At 39.0% G+C, this 7,632-nt stretch overlaps 1 non-coding gene across 1 annotated transcript; it reads left to right on the top strand.

Moving 5' to 3' along the window:
- Positions 1-6,856: 6,856 nt before the first annotated feature.
- On the top strand, positions 6,857-6,929 carry TRNAP-GGG. The gene has a single exon. It is a non-coding gene; the product is annotated as a tRNA-Pro (tRNA).
- Positions 6,930-7,632: the final 703 nt, after the last annotated feature.

Genomic DNA, 7,632 nt, shown 5'->3' on the forward strand with positions numbered 1-7,632 from the left:
TACAGTTGGCATATTACATCAGGATTATTTCACTTGTAGAACTGGCATTGTCTGTGCATTGTGTAAGAAATAAAACAAAAGGAAAAAGAAAAAAAAGTGATATGTACTTTGAACATTTAGTATTCATTAATAGTTTCAGTAGTCTTAAGGCCATGAAGTGAATCTTTCTTAAAAACATATTTTGTGCAACTTCCTAATCCTCTAAAGTTTATGAAAACTATTTGACATCCTGTTTGGGTTAATTTTATTGAAAAGTGCTCTTCTTTAAAATTCAAAAGTTGCCATGCTTTTTGGACAAATTACGATGCTGTTGCTGTGATGTTATTTCAAAAAGACACTGCTCATTTTTAGGTGTTTTCTGATCAAATTGTGAACCCAAAAATTTGCTCGTTCAAAACATTTGTGAGAAGAGTTTGCTCATTGGCTTAATGCCATGTACTGACACAACAAATCACCATAAAATAGAGTTTACAACAGCAAACAATTCCAAATTCTGGCAAGTTTTGTGCTGAATCTAGTTGTAACATTGAGGTTTTTGCTTGAAATGACATCATACTTTTGCTCATGAATATGGACATGTACATTAGCATAAAACCAAAAAGGCACACCAAATACCCTTGAAAATAGCAAAATGAAATTTGAAAGTAAGTTCAATGAGACACAAAGGTGCATTTCAAGGATTGCAATAAAAAAAAATACATTGCTGGGCCCTTAAAGAAAATTAATTTCATATGAACAGTTGTACCTCCAACCATCCTCGGAAAGAACGAGATATGGAGACAGTTTGGTTGGGAATAACTGAAAAATCGAAATATCTGCACATTCTGCTAGTTTTATTGTGTATTTGAAGAACCTAACAGAATTAGTTGCAAACCATGTTAGATATAGTACTGGTTCTTTATTATGTCAGTTCTACAGACACCTATCAACCCACAAGAAAATTTTGAAGACAGTACAACATGCCTATCGCTAATAACCACCCCCCCCCCCCCCACCCCACCCACCAAACAAGCAATTCATTTCCGACACTTTCAGGATCGAACTTTTGAGAACAAAAATCACTTTGAAATCCAATATCTTGATTACAAAGCCAATGAGTGTCCATTTAATACAAGCAAAAACGTTACCTTGAATCTCATCCTAGCAATTTACAAAACACAAGAAATGTATTACATGTACATGTATTTGGAATATTATTCTGTGTACATACTAGTATTACACAACTCTAAATGTGGTAGCGCTGAACACTAGTAGCAATATAATAACAACTAACTGTTGATTCTACAAATGTAGTTTTGTATATCAAATAGTTTTGGAGCATACTTAAATGAACAAAAAAAGACTTTTAATAAGTCATTAACTCTTTATAAGCCACTTTTCTCACTGAACAACGCAATGTCTCAAGGATTTCTTTTAAGAAGAAATTTTGCAGTTTTTTTCTTCTTTTCAAATATACCAATTTCTTACAAAAAATACACAAAACTATTATTTCCTTTCAAAGCAGTACATCAGTATGACTGGATTCAAACTGCACAAATCTCACAGTGAGAAAATTTAAAGTTCTAACCTTTTTAGGCTACTATGAGTATTCCGTGAAACCACTTTTTTTTACCCCATTAAATTTGCTGGTTTCAACACTGAATGCACTTAATGACTTTATCTTCAACAGAAGTTAATTTTTTTTTTCTCGATTCAATAGTTCTTTCTTTTTATTATTAATTACAATTAACGGGTAAAAGTTGATAGCATAACAAACATCATGCAAACTCGAAAGGCAGCACTTAAATAGTGCTGTTAGTATAGAAATAGCCACGGCTGTGCATCTATAGGCCACGAATGTTTGGGTTTTTTTTTTTTTAAGTTTAATGCCAATAAGAAAATTCGAAGTCAGCTTGTTTGAACTAAGCTTGAAGAAAATAAAAATCTGTTTACATTACTGTAATCAATACTGAAATGACATGATTCCTTAACTTCAATGATAAATCAATATTCAAAATCAATTAAGTAACAAAGATATGGTAAGTAATAAGGGAATAAACGTGCGCTTGGGAGGTTTTAAACACTCTGTTTAAGACCGGTTGGAGTCTGAATGCTGATAATTACAAAATATCAAATTTTCGGTCCGAAGTCAAAACAAGTCAAAATTATAAATTTCCAACGATTTTGTTCAACAATTTCACTTCATATTTTACAAAACACCCCTCTAGCTATATAATGGAGTGTCCAGCTCACGAGTAAGTCGTAAATAATTCTTTTTATGGAGATTGGCGTACGGGTCGCACACACTGCGCGATGTCGTGCAGAATGCAACTGTGGCGTGCGTTGTGAATTTAGGACTATGAAATACTGACTCACTTGTGAACGTTCAACCAATAAAACAGTAAAAAGGCACTGGAGTCCAAATTTCATGTGACACTGGAAAAGTGTTTTAAGACCAGCCAGCCGGTCTTTATCATCCATTTAAGACCGGCCACGTGATGGGCTCTCGACCAATAGGAATGGGTAACCTGTCTTCATATTTATTATTTCGAGTAAATGGTGCCAAATCTACCCATTTTAATACATACATGTATATACAACAGTTTAGAAACTGAAAAACAATCTAAGAATTTTTAAAATATATTCTATTTGCTTAAAAAAATATTTCAATGGAAGATATATTTACAATTTCAGGATTGGCGTATCCAGTGGAGCTGAGGGGGAAATTGTTCATCCACCCTATCCCAAGGTGAATCCAGGGGTAAAGTAAAGGTAAAGGGGGCGAACCTGTGTTCACAGGATCGGAGTGCCCATCTCTCTTTCGTTAGTGATTGGGCCGGACTCATATGCTGCTGTGGGGGATCGCCACACCTCCTCCACAGCGAGTCTGTTACCTTCCCAGCATTGAATAATGCCGGTACCCATTTAACACCTGGTTGAGAGGAGTAATTGAGGTAAAGCGCCTTACTCAGGGCACAAACACGCATGTCCACGATGGGCTCGAACCCCACGATGGGGGTCGAGTGGTCTGCACTCCTGGTTGTGGGTTCGAGTCCCACCCGAGTAAGCTTGTGAAATTTTTCTCGCAAGCCCTCAGACAACACTGAGTATGCAGTGATTCTAAAAAAAAAAACATACGTCTGCGAGGGGCAAAACCCAACTTAAAAGCAATTCATCTGCTTCACCTCTGCGTCAAATAAGGTCAAGGCTTCGTGAATCTGCCCTTGCCCTTACCCATGATAGAGGTTTCGACAGTTTAAATCTCAAAAGATTTAAGAACAGATGTGAACAACATCAAGTGCTTACAGACTTCTCAATGAACAGTAGATGACCCCGCATAGGAGCTATGTGTACACAAGTACTATTACCGGTAGCTCTTATTGAGAACAAAAAGAAGGAAAAAATCTACCCCTTCTGGCTCCAAAACTGGGATAGACCACTGGTTTCACGTGCTATTGCTCTCCATTACAACTACAAATTAAATCATTTAATTAAAATGAAGTAACAAAATATGAAGCCAAGTGGATCAGAAATACAAATGTACACCCTTTGCAATAATGTTCGACATGTAAACTGCTATAATTCATGTAACTACTCAAAATCATGTTTATTGCTCATGTATTATCATGAACATAATCATCGCGTTAGAGTAACCTAAAGAATTTAGCTTTTAAAGCATAATACAACATAGTGTTTTCATAAGCATTTGCCCCGACTACTTGTTACTGATCAAAGTTCACCATTCAGATATAACTCAGGTGTACTTTAAACATGCATGCTAATTACATGTGTACATGATGCCCGACACATTATGCAAGACACCTTAATACTTGTAAATGAGACAAGCTGTACAACTTCACCAATTTGCCCAGGTCACTTGATCAAACTGTAACTAAAAATAGGCTTGGTTACTTCCTGTGCAAGTAAATGTGTTAATGACCAAATAAAGCACCCCACAAACAAACATTGTACAGGGCTAGTAAAAAAAAAACGAAACCCAAATGTCGGGACCATTTTCTTAGTGAAGTTCTGCATTTAGCACTTTCAAATCTAGGATATGAAAGCCTAATTCATAAACTTTCTTTTAGTACAAGAATCATTCAAATCACTCAAGTACTTTTCAAGTTACGAATGTTAAACACAACCACCGTTTTAAAGTTCTGTCCAGGGATCACAAAAAAGGTACGTGTAATTTCAGCAAAACGAAAACAATTGACACACATCTCTATATGATTCGTTTTTGTTTTGCTGAAAGAACGCACACCTTTTTGGTGATTTGTGGACAGAACTTTAAAACGGTGTGTGTGTTTAAAATTCCGTAACTTGAAAAGTAAATGGATGTTGAATTATTCTTATACTAAAAGAAAGCTAATGAATTGGGATTTCATATCCTAGATTTTGAAAGTGCTAAATGCAGAACTTCACTAAGAAAATGGTCCCAACATTTGGGTTTCGTTTTTTTTTTTACTCACCCTGTAGGTTACTTTTCATTTATGTTTCTTGTAAGAGGCATCACAAACCTCCATGATGATGACAAAAACTCAAGGCACATGTACTCAAATATAAGCGCAGGGTGTCCCCCCATACATATTTGGAGAGTACAGTTCATTAGCCTTTCAACAGCACAAAAATCTTTCCAATCGGGTAAATATTTATTGAGTTATGGCCAATTGAAAACAAGTGCCGCTTTTTCATTTTGTCCACGGCGACTGATATTTGACTGCTGCAATAAGAACACGGGCCGAAAGTATCCGTGAAAAAGGCTACCAAGTAGAGGGCAGAGCAGCACAGTAAACATCTAAGAAGTTAACCAATAGTTCTTTGCAGGACTACCATTTCTTCCAAAGGAGAAATGACCATTGTTGCAAAAAAAAATTAAAAAGCAAAAAAAACAAAGAAAGAAAGATTAAAAAATTAAAGCAAGCACAACTACCCTCACCCCAAATCCATTACATTCCTAATAAATGACAATTAAGACCGTGGAAAAAAAATGAAAAATCTGCACTTTTTAGTTGGCCATAACTCAATAATATGTACCCGATTGGAAAGATTTTTTCCTTGTTGAAAAGCTAATGAACTATACTCTCCTAATGTGCATCGATATTTAAGATATTCTTTAAAAAGCTGTGAAAAAGAAGGCGATTTGAGGGTTCGGGTTTTTTTGGGGGGGGGGGACACCCTGTAGAATGACCGACGTTTTGGTAATATTACAAGTCGCAACAACAGGTCCTGATTGTTGGACGTCAACGAGATCTATGAGTTGCAACGGAGAAGAGTACATGTACTTGGCAAGACCTGTGAGAAGTAGTCAAGTTCATTACAATGGAGTACCAAAGTGTGACGTCATTTAGAACCAGAAAGTGTAGTGCAAACGAATGGAGTACCCGCGCGTGTTGGTTCACGGGCTGAATCACGCGCTAATATCTTTCACGAATGTTTTGTGCGCGTGACGTATTCACTTCGGTACTCCATAGCTTGTGACCTGACTTGAGACTGGAAGAGTTGTGAATGACTTGTGACTGACTACAACTCTGGCACTAGCTAATGCTTACACCACCCGCGGTGTTGGGTTGCCGTACACGATCTGCGCCGGCACTTCATGAGGTCCTCCTTGGGGTTGGATCTGGCCCTGGGGTGGGGCAGACCCTGGAGTGGGGGCAGACCCTGGGGTGGGGGCAGACCCTGGGGTGGGGGCAGACCCTGGGGTGTTGGCGTGTAGGGGGGTGCTGGTGGTGTAGGAGGGTGGGGGGCCGGGCTGTGGTGGCTGCGTAACCACGGCTGTAAGAAACAAATCACAAAAACAATCACAGAGAAGGTATAATCTGGGAGTCCGGTCCAAGTTAAACTGAGATTAGGATTAGTTCTAGGGTTGTTAAGGTGTCGTCTGGGATTTGTTAAATATTGACTTGTGGATTATTCCGGGATTTGTTGTCCAGCTGTGGATCGGAAATGACTCACATCTGTGATTTTTTGGTGGTTATACAAGGTGGATAAAAAACAAAAACGAGATAGTATTGCTAATTGGAACAGAAGTAGGGCACATGGGAATCAAAGGGAGGTATCCTCTGTTAGGGTTGAATCTCCTCTTTAAAATGACACCCTGATCATGTCATTACATTCACGGTTGACTGAGCAGGACAAATTTTATGAAAGGGTCTATTTAGAGAAGTGCGCCACTTTTCATGGTGAAATCTGTTTTTTTTCCCCACCTGCCTTGATTGGCAACCATAGCCTTTCACTCCGTGACAAATGACACAACAAAAACCACAATTGAAAAGTAAGGACACGATCAGGGTGTCATTTTAAAGAGGAGATTCAACCTAACAGAGGATATCTCCCTTTTATTCACATGTGCCCTACTTCTGTTCCAATTAGCAATAATATCTCGGTTTCATTTTTTTTTTATTCACCCTGTATATTATCCAAGATCTGTTCCAAGGTTGGCCAGGGATAATCCCGCGTCTTTTAAGTAGTGGATCATCGGTTACCCATGATTTCGTTTGCAGTTGGCGGGAGGTTATCTCAGATTTGTTTTCAGTATCTCAGATTTGCTTACAACCGGATCATCTCTGGGATTAGTTCAGAGGTGTCACAGTTAATCTGGGATTTGTACAGATGTAATCAATATTAGAAATCGAAATTCCGAAATATTTTCAGAAAATTGTTATAATGCACCTAGTCAGTTTTCCTTTGTGTTTCATTTGATAATTTGTAATAAAAAGCCATATCCTCTCTGAGTGATCCCCGTTTGCTATTTCCCAGGTCTGTATCGTGACTTTGGGCGTGATCCCTGGCTGTATGGCATTTACAGGTTTATGACTTCAGACTAGCGCCCCTTGAACAAAGATATGGACTAATTGGGGAACCGCCAACATAGGGCTGGATAGCTCAGTTGGTAGAGCGCTGGAACGGGAATCCGCAGGTCGCAGGTTCAAACCCCGCTCCAGTCAATTTCTTCGTTCAACTTTTCTAGTGAAGTATTTGGGAGGGCAAAGGTGAAAGAGCCGAAGAGAAAATACCTTGTCTCTGCACTGCATTGTGGCGCTGCTGCAGCAGCAGATTAGCGGCAGCGGCAATGACTGTCCCTCCACCTCACGCCTGGTCAGGTTGGAGGTGAAGGTGGTCGCCTGCACGCCCTTGACACGCCCACCGAGGTCCACCACACGAAGCTTGCGTTGAAGCTGTGGATGAGACAACACACAACAGTCTATCAACGAGCTACCGACTCGTTGTGTAAGTTAAGCTGCTTGGGTCAAATTTTCATTGAGACAGCATATCTATGGACACTGTGACCATCATAAAACTTCTTTTTTTTTTGCTGGTTTCAGAGGGCCAGCCTATTCTCTTCTCTGCACCAATCTAGTTGACTGTCGCTTGTGAGCCGGGCTGCGCAATCATGCAGGATTACCCCGTAATGCCAAGGAATTGGCTAATGTCCCACTGTGCAAACTACATGGTGGTGCAAAAGGAAGGAAACCCACTTTTGACAGGAATCTTAACCTACTTACTTAACTTATTTTGAACTGTTTGATTTTCATAATGTAGTGAAGTATAGCTCTTCAACCATAGTAAAAAAGTAAGTCTGTCCAGAGCCAATGTGACATTATCAGGCCGGCGTTTATCTCCGTTTCCTTGGCATGAAACGACTGAGAA

The sequence above is a fragment of the Strongylocentrotus purpuratus genome, unplaced genomic scaffold, assembly GCF_000002235.5.
Source record: "Strongylocentrotus purpuratus isolate Spur 01 unplaced genomic scaffold, Spur_5.0 spur5_contig_169, whole genome shotgun sequence".
In the NCBI taxonomy this organism is placed as follows: Eukaryota; Metazoa; Echinodermata; class Echinoidea; order Camarodonta; family Strongylocentrotidae; genus Strongylocentrotus; species Strongylocentrotus purpuratus.